The sequence below is a fragment of the Nuphar pumila genome, chromosome 14 (genome assembly GCF_984573655.1).
Source record: "Nuphar pumila chromosome 14, dmNupPumi1.hap1.1, whole genome shotgun sequence".
Taxonomy (NCBI): Eukaryota; Viridiplantae; Streptophyta; class Magnoliopsida; order Nymphaeales; family Nymphaeaceae; genus Nuphar; species Nuphar pumila.
In genome coordinates this window covers 24,581,648-24,595,738 of record NC_143262.1, presented here as the reverse complement: position 1 = coordinate 24,595,738, position 14,091 = coordinate 24,581,648, and the positions used below count along the sequence as shown (strand labels likewise).

The 14,091-nt window shown below is 36.9% G+C and overlaps 1 protein-coding gene across 2 annotated transcripts in view; it reads right to left on the bottom strand.

Annotated features, from left to right (window-relative positions):
- Positions 1-13,113, bottom strand: part of LOC149816646 (polyadenylate-binding protein-interacting protein 3-like) — a 77,633-nt gene extending 64,520 nt beyond the window's left edge. For both annotated transcript variants that reach the window (XM_089987455.1, XM_089987456.1), the window contains exon 1: positions 12,989-13,113. The gene's annotated coding sequence lies outside the window, so the exon portion shown is untranslated. The remainder of the gene's footprint in view (positions 1-12,988) is intronic.
- Between the last annotated feature and the right edge of the window lie 978 nt (positions 13,114-14,091).

Here is a 14,091-nt window from a genome sequence, read left to right as displayed (position 1 = left end):
TCATTTCTTTGGCACTTGTCCAATATGCTAGGATGGCCTGTCTAATTTGACTCATAGTCCTGCTATCTAATGACCAGTTTGTCCATGCTAACTCAAAATCTGTGGGAAGAAAAAACAAAAAGAGATAAATTTCTTCTGACCTGTTAGACAAACATGTCATGCACAAATGTGCACAATGCATATGCACAGAAACACAGATATTAATAGAATTCAAGCACACACAAAAAAATCCAAGAATATAACGTGGTTTGGTTCTGTTGGGAACCTACATCCAGTCACCAAGCACTCACGATCTATCTTCATATTAACTTGAAAAGGAGTTTTACAGGGCATACATATATATAGGGAGAAGCAAAGTCGCTGGAGACTTCCTATAGCAACTCATACCCTTAGGTAACTTTGTTAACAAGTTTTTCCTTTGATTTATCCTTATCTCCAACTTCAACCGACGGCCATTGCCTTCTAGTGTCTTCACATTGCCTTCTAGAGTCTTCCTTGTTCATATCTTGAGAGATTTTGGATAGGTTTGGATCCTGATCCAATCCACTATGTCTAACAGATATATGTTGGTACATGTTTATAAGACTTTTCACTTGAGGTATTGCTAACACTACAGCTAGTCTGAAGCCCCAGCAGCTTATTTACACAAGCTTATCTTAGGCTCAAGATAAGCTAATTAATCAAATCAAGACCAAAAAAATGGTTATCGAAAGTGCTGCTGAAGATGGCTCTGGCGTAGGACAGCTGATTGGAGCACTTGGTTATAATGTATTTTCAGTAACAATGGTATGCCAACGGCTAACCATTGCAGTATATCACATTTCTGTGATTAACTAGGCATACCTACAGAAATATTACCATTTTGTACATGAAAAGTTTGATCATGATTATTCAGGTGAAAGTTTATACAAAAGGCATCTGAACCCTCTCTGGATGTCCCTTCTTTCCTGGTCAAGCAGCTCATATTCTTCCTAGATTGAAGTAAAGAATAGAGGATGCTAGTAACTTGGCCACTAAGGTCCATAACATAAATCAAGGACACTGCTAATTCTCTACAAATAATAATATCCAAAGGCCTCGTCATTGGACCTAAGGATCAATGTAGTTAGGCTCCTGCCTAGGCCGCTTAGGCGTAAGTCTACCGCCTAGGAGCGCCTAGGTGCCTAGGCAAGTACCTAGGTTGGGAGAAGGGAACCAAGGTTGGTATTTTATATTTTTATAATATTTAAAACATTATATGTAATGAAATGGTGGTCTTCCACAAAAGCACGAGAAATCTTCAAAAGAGTGTCTATTGAAGACCCTTCAAGCATAACCCATAAAAGGGTAAAAATGGAAGAACACACAAAAATAAATAAATCTTTATTTCTTCACAAGAAATGCTTAAGAAGCATTGATACAAAGTGGAGGGGGATCACCCCTATTTATACAAGTGGAAGAGATGAAGGAGCTCTCCTTGAGAGTCGTCCAACGGCTCTAAATATAGCAGTTGATTGGACTAAGTCCAATGACTACATTGCTAGTCAAATCTTAGTTGGGACTTGACCATAATGTAATATCTAGTTCAAAATGAACTAGACAATAAATAAAATATATAATAATAATAATATAATATTATATTATTATATATGTTACATTTTACATTTTAACACTCTCCCTCAAACTTGCGATACAATGAGCGAAAGTTTGTTTAAGAGAAAGTGAAATCTGGGGGCAGCAAGAGGTTTGGTGAAGAAGTCTGTAAATTGGTATTCTGATGTAACATAAGGCAAATCAATGGTTCCATGTAGATATTCCTCTCTAACGTAGTGACAATCCATCTCAATATGTTTGGTGCGTTCATGAAATGTTTAGTTGCAGGCAATATAGATCGCACTCTTATTGTAATAGCTCATTCTTGAAGCTTGTATTGCTTCAGCTCCCATATCAGCTAGCAGACGTCTGAGCCAAATTATTTTCATAGTCGTGGTGGCCATGGCTCTATATTCAGTTTCGGTGGAGGAGAGAGAGAGAGACCTTCAGCTGTTTTTTGCATCTCCACGAAATTAACGATTCACCTAAGAAAACACAAAAACCAATGGTTGAGTGTCTATTATTGGGATCACCTCCGCAATCTACATCAATATAAGCAATTAAATCTAAAGACAACGAAGCAGATAAGAAGAGTCATCGTGAAAGGGAGGACTTTATGTATCTAATAATTAGCAAGACTGCTCCCATGTGAACAGAGGTGGGAGCATGTTGAAATTGACTAGTTGTGTGTACAATGTGTGATATATCTAGCCGAGTAATGGAGAGATAGGAAAGTACTCCGATAAGTTGTCTGTAAGGAGTGGGATCATCAAGAGGTTTTCCATCATCAATCCTCATTTTGATGTTGACAACTTCTGGAGTGTCTACTTTCTTATCATCTGTAATTTCATACTTGAAAACAATATAAAAGGCAAATTTAGACTGAGATATTAAATACCCACGAGGAGAATAAGCAACTTCAATTCCTAAAAAATATTTTAATAAACCTAAGTCAGTCATTTCAAAATGAGTTTTAAGAAGAGTTTTGATGTTTGCAACGCCTTGTTTGCCGCATCTGGTGATGATCATATCGCCTACATAGAGAAGAAGAACAATAATGCCTGCATCAGAATTCTTAATAAACAAAACGGTGTCAGTCAAACAAGATTAAAAATCAATATCAGTCATAACACGACTAAATTTGTCATACCAAGCTTTTGGTGCCTGTTTAAAACCATAAAGTATTTTTTCTAAACGAAGAGCTTTACCCTTAAGGATACTAATACCAAGTGGAGCTTCCATGTATACTTCTTCAATTAGATTTTCATTGAGAAAAGCATTTTTGACATCCATCTGAAATATGGGTCATTTTTCAATGAAGGCTAAAGCTATTAAAGTTCTGACAGTGGTCATACGAGCAACAGGGGCAAAAATTTATAATCGATGTCGTACTCTTGGGCATACCACTAAACGGGTTTTATACCTTTCAAGAGTTTCATCACTCTTGGTTTTGACTTTGTAGACCCATCGACAGCCTATAGGTTTCTTACCTAGAGGAATATCTTGGATGATCCAAGTGTTAGCCTTTTCTAATGGGTCCAATTCTGTTTTTATGGCTTCTACTCATTCTATATGGTTTTTGGCTTGAGAATAGGATGACGGTTCTACATTTGATTGTATTAATGCAATAACTACCCTGTATGTTGGTGAAAATGATTCGTATGACACAAATTTTTCAAGAGATCTAGAAATTTTGGATGACCTTCTGATTGGTACTTCAGAATATTTTTCTAATGCACATGGAAGATTTGATCATCTACGTCTTGAATATTATAGACTAACGTCCCTATGGGTTTGCTCCAAAGTTACCGAAAGCGCCTAGCCTATTGGGGAAGCACGCTTCCCCAAAGCGTGTTTTGGAAGCACGAAACATCGCGCTTCCGAAATGCGCTGGGAAGCGCCAAGGTTTTTTGGGAAGCGTGTTTCCTCCACGCTTTCCCTCGCTTCCCCTGCGCTTCTCCCCTTTTTCATTTTTTTTTGTATTTTTATTTTCTTTTTTCGCTTCTCCCTCACTTTCGATTCGCTTCCTAGGTCGCTTCTGAGATGATTCTTGATTCGCATTTAAGTCATGCCACGCTTCTCGCTTTCTAAAATTTTGAAAGTCCCTCACTTCCCGCTTTCTGCTCCTGCTTCCTCGACTGGCAACCATGGTTTGCTCTTCATTATCATCATTATGTTCAACAACAATAGGACTTTGATCATTGTCAAAGTCACATTCAAGATCCCATTCATTGAATTTTGAAGTCAAATATATTAAAAAGGAATATTCAATAACTTCCTTGGGTTTTTCGAATTCAAAAAAACTTTCTTTCTCTAGGAAAGATACATTTCTTAATACATATAATTTTTTATTTTGAAAATCAAAACACCTATAGCATTTTTTATTATGGGCATATCCTAAGAAGGCACAAGGAATCGCACAGGGAGAGAGTTTGTCATTCTTGTTGGTGAAAACAAAACACTTGCATCAAAAGACTCTTAATCTAGAATGATCAGAAGATAAGTTGACAAGTTTTTCAATTGGAGTTATGTTTTTCAAAGAATAAGATGGCATTCGATTAATAAGATATGTAGCAGTTAGGACAACTTCCACCCAAAAATCTTTTGCAACTTGATTTGCTATTAGTAAGGTCCTAGCGGTTTTCATGATGTGTCGATGTTTACGTTCGGTCAGGCCATTTTGTTATGGTGTGTGTGGACAAGATCCTTGGTATGTAATGCCATGTAAGTTGAGATATTCTTTAAATTCTTTGGACATAAATTATTCCTCCTGAATTAGTGCAAAAAATGAAAATATTGAGATTTATTTTTAACCATTTTATAAAATGTTTGAAAATGTAAAAAAAAAACCTCAGATTTGTACTTAAGAAAGTAAATCCAAGTATGCCTAGAATAGTCATCGACAAAAATAACATAATATGCATATCCACCTTTTGAAATAACTAGTACAGGACCCCAAACATCCGAATGTATTAATTCAAGTGGTCTAGAGGAAACAAAAGTTCTATCATGAAATGGTAATCTTTTCATTTTGCCAAAGATACAGTCTTTACAAGTAAAACTTTCAGAATTACAAAATTTTCCTAAACTTGAAAAATATTGGATTTTAGACATATGAGGATGACCAAGTCTTTTGTGTCATAAATCCAACTCTAGTTTCTGAACATTATAACAGAAAGCATTCTTAGGCAACTCTAAAAAATCCATATAATAGAGTCCTCATTCTCTATGGCATTTCCCAATCAGCTTCTCTGACGGGCGATCCTGTACCGAACAGCCACGAGAAGAGAAAGAGATATTACACCCATAATCAGATATTTGAGAAACAAATAAGAGGTTTAAATTCAGTTTATGAATATATCTAACTTCTGGGATAAAAAATTTCTTTGTTTTAAGAAGTTTTTCAAAATTTCGTATTCCTTCTAATTCAAAAGAAGTCCCATCAGCTGTGAAAACTTTTGACACACTTGAGTTATTTTTAAGACATTCGAATAAGCTATTGACATTTAGAGTCATATGAAAAGAGGCACCAAAATCAAAGAGCCAAGAAAAATTACCGGGATCGGAGAATGATGAAACAGTTGTTCTAGTTGAAGCTTTAGTTGAGGTGGATGCTCCTTTGAGAAGAGGTTGAAGAATTTCCATCAATTGAGTCATAGAAACCGGTGCATCTTGATCTTTTGATTTTGATCTGACTGTTGCAGCCTTCTTTTCATCTCTTATCTTTAGCTTAGGACATTGAGGCCTATAGTGCCCCGGCTCATGACAATGATGACAAATGACTTTTCTTTTGTCACAATCACTACCTTGTCTACCAAAGTGAGGAGGCCTATAAGTGCGCACATAGTTACCCGATCTAGACACAGCTAGAACGGATTCATCTTTAGTTTTTGGAGTATTCTTCATAAGTCTGTTTTCCTCCATAGTTAGCTCCACTATAGTTTCAATGATAGAGGAAACTTTTCCACGATGTAGAAGAGCCGATTTAGTCGACTCAAATTCCGGTCTAAAACCGTTTATAAATTGATAAAAATATTTCATATAGAGTTACTTTTGGAGAAGCTCGATATCTTCGAAACAATGTCATTTTGGCTTAAGAAGAGTCAATCAATTCCTCCAAAAGTTTGGATAACTCATTGTAATATTCTCTAATAGTTTTGTCCTTTTGAGCAAGGTTTTAAAACCCGTGACTCGGGACTCGACTCGTTATTTATTGACTCGTGACTCGACGAGTCAACTGGGTAACTCAGACCGGGTTTTGTTAACTTTTGATTTGACCTAATTAATAGTGACTAGTAAAAATATATAAAGGTTTGTCATTTAAATTGTCATTACTAGTGACAAACAACAAAAAATATGATCTAGACATTGGAAATTATAGGAATATGCCCCTAATAAATCGCCTCATCATGTTCCCTATGAAGGATTTCCAAAAGTATAAGTACATTAAAGCATGTAATACAAGTAGGAATATAGATTATTTTGCAATTTGCAAGTCAATTGAATGAATAGCACTAGTTAATACAGAACACGGACCATGAATTGAATTTGGCCTTTTATGGATCACAAATCATGAATCTGTGGTCTTTATCATCGTCACAAACACCACAAAACAACATCGCCAAGCCTTATTGCATCTATATGAATTAGCCTTTAGAACATTGTCTTAACCAGTGTTATTAAAAATGCGCCTCAAGGCGCAAAAAGCATGCCTCGCATCAAGGCGAGGGGCTTTGTGCCTTGAGGCGCAGGCATAAGGCGCAATACCCTTGAGGCGTGCGCCTCATAGGCCTTGAGGCGAGGCGCGCCTCGGACTAAGGCGCACACGCCCTATTTATTTGGTCAAATGAGGGTCAAAACCCTCATTAGACCAAAAAAATAGGGCTTAAACAAAGGCCTACCGACCCATTTTATGTGTTTTTATTTTTTTCTCACCTCCTATCTCCCTCTGCCTCTCATCTCCCTCTCGTTTTCGTGCATGACAGCAGGACCACCGTCGCCGACAACCTCCTTCTCGCAACAACAACAACAACAGCCCCAAACGTCGGTTAAGGTAGGATCTCTGCATAGTCTTTTTCCTCGTGTTCACACATAATGCATTTGCTGGCCACATGAATCTCTCTTTTTAAGGTTAAACTGGGTTGTCAAGAGAGACCAACCATAAAAACATGCGAGCTCTAGGGAAAGTCTCAGCACTTAATAAGGCATGTTTGGAAACCACCCAATGCCAGATCTTGTCTTCAGTGCATCACACCCACCCCCAGTCTGCCAGCAGGGCTCTGTTCAAGATATCTAACCTGGTGATGCCTAGTCCACCTATGTCTATTGGGGAGGTGACCAGTGCTCATTCAACTATCTGCCTTTCCTGGCTTCAGTAACACCATACCAAATGAAGGCCTGCATCAATTCAGAATTACAAATTCCAGTGACATGGGTATTATTGTATTTCTGAGCAATGTATATAGAAAGAGATCCCCAACCACACCCAATATCCAGAATTGTCTGCCCATCTTTTACATTTGCTCTCTCACAATATGTCTTCAGCATTGCTCTCTCAGCTTCCTCTAACGTGTTAGACTTATTTCTGAAGTAACAGCAGCTGCAAAATACAGTTCATAATATTTCAATTTGTTTAAACTGGGTCAGAAAGACCTGATATAAGAAAGAACCAATAGTAGCACACTTCAACAAACAGTTCTCGTGCATTCTTATTTTTGGCATTCTTGGGTCCCAGCAAACAAAGTGTTCTATGTTGATTACATAGGATTTCATTTTTCAACTTAGATATTGACAGAAATTTATTTATGTTAAGTTCCATTGACAGGATATAGATGTATTAAGCTTAATGACAGTTTTGAATTTCTGTATTAAGCACATTGACAGAAAGTGATCTATGTGTTAAGTTTCAGGGCAGTTTTGATTCTTTTTAGAAAAGAATAATTCGTTTGTTTTTTGTCCACAAGGATGCTTACTGATATTCTATGTTGTAGTTCATGCGCAGATGTACGCTTTACTGATATTCTATGTTGTAGTTCATGCTTACTAATTTTAGATATTTTTTATAGTTTTTTTAAGTTTTTTAAAAAAAAACTTTGAAGCTTACGCTTTACACCTCGAGGCTTACGCCTCGCCTCAAATTTTGGTGGAGCGCCTCGCTATGCCTCAACGCTTTTTACAACATTGGTCTTAACATAGATACCAGGCTGATGAAATTTGAAATCATGAATATAATTGATAGATTTTAAGAGCATAACTTTGGGTAAAAAACTAAAAAAAAAAGAATTTCAATCTTATATGTTTCCAATGAAGTTTTTTATTTATTCTAATGTTGTGTGCTTCTTAGCAAATATAATAAACAAATATGATAATTTTCATATGCACTAATAAACACATCTGAAAAAAGAAAAAAGTGCCCAAAACTCGCCTGAGTCAACACGAGTCAGCCTGAGTCAAGGCCGAGTTTTTGCAAAACGAGTTTACCTTGCCAGGTTGACTCGTTGGAGGGCCGAGCCGAGTCACCGAGTTGACTCGACGAGTTTTAAAACCTTGCTTTTGAGTCATTGTCTGAACTTTATCTTATAAATTGCACACATATGCAATATCTTTAAGATAATACATATTTTTAAGATATTCCTAAGTTTTATCAGCATGCTCAAATTTAGCAAAACTAGAGCATTTTTTTATGTCAACGCTATTAATTAGCCATGACATAATTTTGGCGTGCCCTATTCTCAATTCTTTTCATTTTTTCTCATAAGTTGCCAACGCCTTATTCTTCTCTCCTTCCGTGAGAGGTACTTATTTGTCATTCTCAACTTTTGTGAGAATTAGTTTTGGTTCTGAATCAGAACCATCAACTATACCCCACAACCCTTTTCCCCAAATGTGGTGCTTCATGATTGAAGCCCACATTACATAGTTAGTGTCATTTAATTTCATGGGTATGGTGTTGATTTTATCATTGTCATCCATCTTTTACAAGGGTTTGAAAAAGAAAGAATAGATGAGAAGAAAAAGAAGAGAAAGATAAGATAGGAGAAGAATGAGCACAATCTCAAAATTTTGTAGCCAAGCTTCCTCCAAAGTCCTTTCCTTCTCTAAAACGATCCCCTGAGTCACGAACAAGAAGATAAAACACTATTTGCAAAGGGAGCACGGAAAATGAGGCAGAAATCTTCAAGATCGAAGGTTCTTCAAGGCTCTGATACCATGTAATGAAATGGTGGTCTTCCACAAAAGCACGAGAAATCTTCAAAAGAGTGTGTATTGAAGACCCTTCAAGCATAACCCATAAAAGGGTAAAAATGGAAGAACACACAAAAATAAATAAATCTTTATTTCTTCACAAGAAATGCTTAAGAAGCATTGATACAAAATGGAGGGGGATCACCCCTATTTATACAAGTGGAAGAGATGAAGGAGAGCTCTTCCTTGAGAGTCTCCAACGGCTCTAAATATAGTTGTTGGACTAGGTCCAATGACTACACTGGGACTTGACTAGAATGTAATGTCTAGTTCAAAATAAACTAGACAATAAATAAAATAAAAGAAATAAAAAGAAAAAAGGAAAAAATACATATAATATTATTATTATTATATTATATTATATTATATTATATTATATTATATTATATTATATTATATTATATTATATTATATTATATTATATTATATTATATATTATATATTATATATTATATATTATATATTATATATTATATATGTTACATTTTACATTTTAACATTATAATCATGCTTTGTTTGAATCATTTAAATTGTTCAAGTTTTCCAATATTTTTTTTATTTTTATGTTTTTTATATTTTTATTTTAAATAATTATATTCATTTATGCATCTCTAGATGACGCAACTAAGAAAATATTTGTTTAGATGAAATTGAATGTTAGAAGCAGGGGCAGAACCAAGGGGAGGATGGCAGCCCACCCCACCCACCCAAAAAAGAAAATAAATTAAATAAGTTATATGTCTAGGGCCTATATATATATATATAGAGAGAGAGAGAGGGGGGGGGGGAAGAGGATTAATCCTCCAATACTTGCCAATATTATTCTTTCATTTATTGAGTCATACCTCTTATAGTAGAGAGTTCTATTATCTAAAAGGAAATATTATCATCTTTAACAATGTCATATTTAAATTGATAGAAATTTACTATAACTAATCCCCTACTTTTAGCATCCCAATCCATCTTCAAGTTTCTTATCCCTACCAATTCAAATCAACATTTCCTAATTTACATATTACATTAATATAATTTCTTAATAAGCCTATCATTCCCTACCCCATATTCCTAGCCTTGTTCTAAGGTTGACCCTAAATTATCTCTACACTCCCACTACTTTCATCTTCGATACTGATTGGATGACACCAAAACCCAGTTTAAAATTCGGTTTTGAGTGCAAACTGGGTTTTGGTGGGTTTGGGTGACACCAAAACCTGGTTTGAAAACCAGATTTTTACCAAAACCCAGCCAATTGAAAAAACCCTTCCCCAAATTGAAAACTTGGCTTATCGAGGAGGGGGGTTTTCACCCTCTTCCAACCCCCCCACCCCCCCCAACCCTACTCCCTCCCACCCTAACCATTTTCCAGTCATTTCTGGTCAGCCACGGATCGGAAAATGACCGGACTAGTATTGCCCGGTCAGGGTGATACCCATCCCAGCCGTTTTTCGGCCGAAATGGCCAGAAAACATTCTTTTTTAAAATTTCATGTGTTCGACCATTTCACGGCCGGTGGGTGGCCGGACGTTGCCTTATTTTTTTTATTTTTGGGTGGCCGACCATTTTCCAGTCGGGTAATGCTCGGGCTGGTGTCGCCCAGCACCGGCAACACTAGCCTGGCCATTTCCCGGTTAGTGACTGGCTGGAAAATGACCGGCCATATTTTCTTTTTATGAGATTTTCCTTTTTAAGTTATTTGGCTAGCCAACCTTGGCCGGGAAATGGCCGGGACGGTGCCGGCCAGCAAGGGCGACATCATCCCGGCTGGTGGCTGGCTGGAAAATAGCTAGTAGGGGTTTTTTCCTGATTTTCTTTTTCTTTTTTTTTGGTGACAGGTTTTTGGTCTCCCTAACAGGTTAAGAGAACCTGGTTTTTTGCCAAACTAGGTTATGCCCCATGTCACCCAAATGGCTCCTTCGGCTTCAACTAGCATGGGCTCTATAAAAAATAGTTGTTTTTCTTTACACCTATGGCCTTTGTGCCATTTTTCATCACAACGCCAGTAAAGACCATGCATAATTCGATTATAAAGTTCTTTTTGTATAAGCCTTTTAGCTGGGAGGGTTTTATTGGTGGTGCTTATCCATTAATCTCTTTTATGCACTTTAGTCCAATGATGAGAACCTTGTTGAAGATATTCATTGCACTAGCTCTTCAAAACTCTTGACTTGTTGAGCCATAAATGATTGGATAGCCTCCTCATTGCAATGGCTTTGATACAACTTTTAGATTTTCAAGGTTTTGATAGAATCAAAAAATACCTTTATACTCTTGATATCCTTTTAAAGAGTGCCTATCTATTGTGGTTATATGCAATTTGTTTATATTTTCTTTATATTATATATTATTTATTTATATATTTATATATTGTCGGCCCCTCCTATATAAATTTTGTAGTTCTGCCCCTGGTTAGAAATGTAATTGTGTTTTAATTGTTTAGATTCATTCATGAATTTTTTTTTTTAAGCTTCAATTGTTTAGCTTCATAAACTGTGTTAAATATGTATTTTATATTTTATATTATTTTTAAGAATTTATTGTAATTGTTTAATTTTTTAAAAAAAATCTTTTTTTTTGGTCCTGACTAAGTAGGCACTGACTAGGCCTCTTAGAGGGCTGGCGCCTAGGTGTCAACTAGTGTTTTTTGACTACTTAGCAAAGGATAGTAAATAAATTTCATTTGCTTATGACCCTATTGGTAAAAAAATCACTTTCAGACACAAAAGGCAACTAGAATGAGGAGCCTAACGATATCAAGCTCAGGTATATCACCTACAATACATGTGTGGATGGCAGATTATGTCACAGTGACAATATGCCATCCAAACATGTATCATGTATCTAACTTGACTTCAAATTTCCCTTTGAGCTCTTGCATGGTCATGCATGTTTTCACAAATGTTTAAGTTAACCCCACCTAAAATCTAAGCTATGGACTGGGTCTCACCTAAATTGCAGCAATTAACCTTGCAGAAGCGTTCCTCTTTTTGTTGGCCCAAGTTAAACAAGTATGGTGTGTTTAACAGGAGATTGGAAGGGTTAGTTGTAGTGGCATTTGTCACTTATGGAAATCATAGAGCTACCATCCTCATTGTCTTTCTCAAATGAATAATCACACACAGCCTTATTTCTGACCCTGAATCTGCGCTATTAGAGTTATCCCTGAGATATGATCCTTGGAGATGTGGATTGAGATGGAAATCCTCTTTTTGGTGCACATGCCATTTAAGATGAATCAATTTGTGGTGGGATTGCTTTGTAATCCAAATCACCACAGCCTTAACCTTGCCTTGGATAGAACAAGGCAGACATACTGCATTTTCCATATTGCGTTCTGAGAGCATCAATTTATGAGAAGCTCAAAAATTCCTCAGTTTTCATGCTATTTTACTTTTACTCGTTGCTTTCTATTATTTGAACCCCACAGTAGTCATTCAGTTTATACCTTGAATCATGCTAATGTAAAGCACTTCTCAAGAAAAGAATAGTTAGAAAAATAGAAAATAGGCAAAGTTTCCATGCCTGTCACGCAAGCCTCTTCCAGGATGGACCTAACATTGTAAAGGCAAACAAGCCCATCATTGCCCAGATTTAGCCAATGGACCAAGGGGCAAGCCCTGGTTTTCAGGCATGTTCACTTAAGGAGGACGGAATTCACTAACCGACCTGAGTCCAGACCACGACTAAAATATGTCGTTTTTTCGCAATATTTTTCAAACTACCGCCGATAGTTGTCACACTCGAATCCCTACTTCACCTGCTATTGTGAGCCCAAAGCGGTCGCGGAAGTGCTCATGTAAATATGTCACATCCTAACCCTTTTTAAACGAAAACGAAATGGGAAAACAGAAAAGAAGAGGGAATGAGATTGAATTGGTAGATAACGTGTTCCAATTTTCTGAAAATGAGACCACAGACATAAATCGATCATCGTACAACTCGGCGTGCCGCCACAATCCCACGTCAGAAACCACGCCGATCGCGTTACCGGGAGATCGTGGGAAGTGGCAAAGGAGGATCTCCAAGTTTCCGGTGGAAGATCACCAGAAAATGGGCGGTTTTTCGGTTCCCGTCGCTGGGAGATTCCTTCCCAGAAGAGGCGATCTCCTTTTCACGGGAAAAGGAGAACAATTCTGGAGAAATAGAAAACAAAGGGAGGGAAGGAAACGAGTACCTCTGGACGCCGTCCGACGGAAGGCTGTTCCGGTGAGAGTTCTTGCCGAGGAGACGCCTGACTCTCTCTCTCTCTCTCTCTCTCTCTCTCTCTCTCAGGCGTCTCAACAAGCCTCAACGAGAAAAGTCTTAGTCTTGACTCGGCCCGGGTAATCTAGGCCGACGATTCACTGCGAGTTTGGATCGGGTCCGCTGAAGTCGATTATATTGCACCATGGATATCGAGGCTGCCTGCAACCCGGTTCCACCCCAAATATTCTGATATGAAGTTATTTCTGTCAATGGGTCGGGTATCGCACCTTCAAGGTTTGTCCAAGCCCACCCAAATAACTTTTTTTTGTTCGAGGAACCCTGCTCAAATAACTCGTTGTCGTATTCAGCTTCAGGTAAATGAAATCTCAAACCCGGATCAGTATAATTTATAATTTTAAGAACTTCTATTCATTAAAAAATGCATATAAAATACAAAAAACAACCCTATTGCAGAGAAAACGACAAGCTTCTTGAAATGCACCATAGTTTCCTAAATATGCCCCCCATCTTCAAAATCTTAAGCCAACTTAGTTAAAACCCTTTAACCCCTTGCATGTGAAGTTTGCATAATTTTCATTCACTCATCGACATTTTTTTTGCAAATATCGTGAATTTCACATAATCATATTTGTAATCATTTTGTTAAACCCAAACCACAAAACTTTGTTAAACTAAACCTCTTAACCTGGCAAATATTCTAGTTAATATGTATATACCTCACAAAGTTTACATAAAAATATTTGTTAAGTTAAATTGAACTATGTAATTTCGTAAATACTAGACTAAAGTCGCATATATGTAACGATCAATGCATATATCTTATCCTAAAAGATTGAGTATAAAAACTGATTGTCCGCACCTTAAGGTTATTTTTGCATAAACTATTGTTTTTTGTGGCCCCCAACCAATGGTCTCTAACCTGCTTTTTGCCGGCCTTTTTTTTGTGATTTATTGGTGGTACTTCATCCTTTGAGTATTTTAGAATCATCGATGATGATTTTTTTTAAGCACATCTTTAACGGTTGAACCAGTTGATTTTTTTCACAATTTGCATGAGTTAGTTATTTTGTA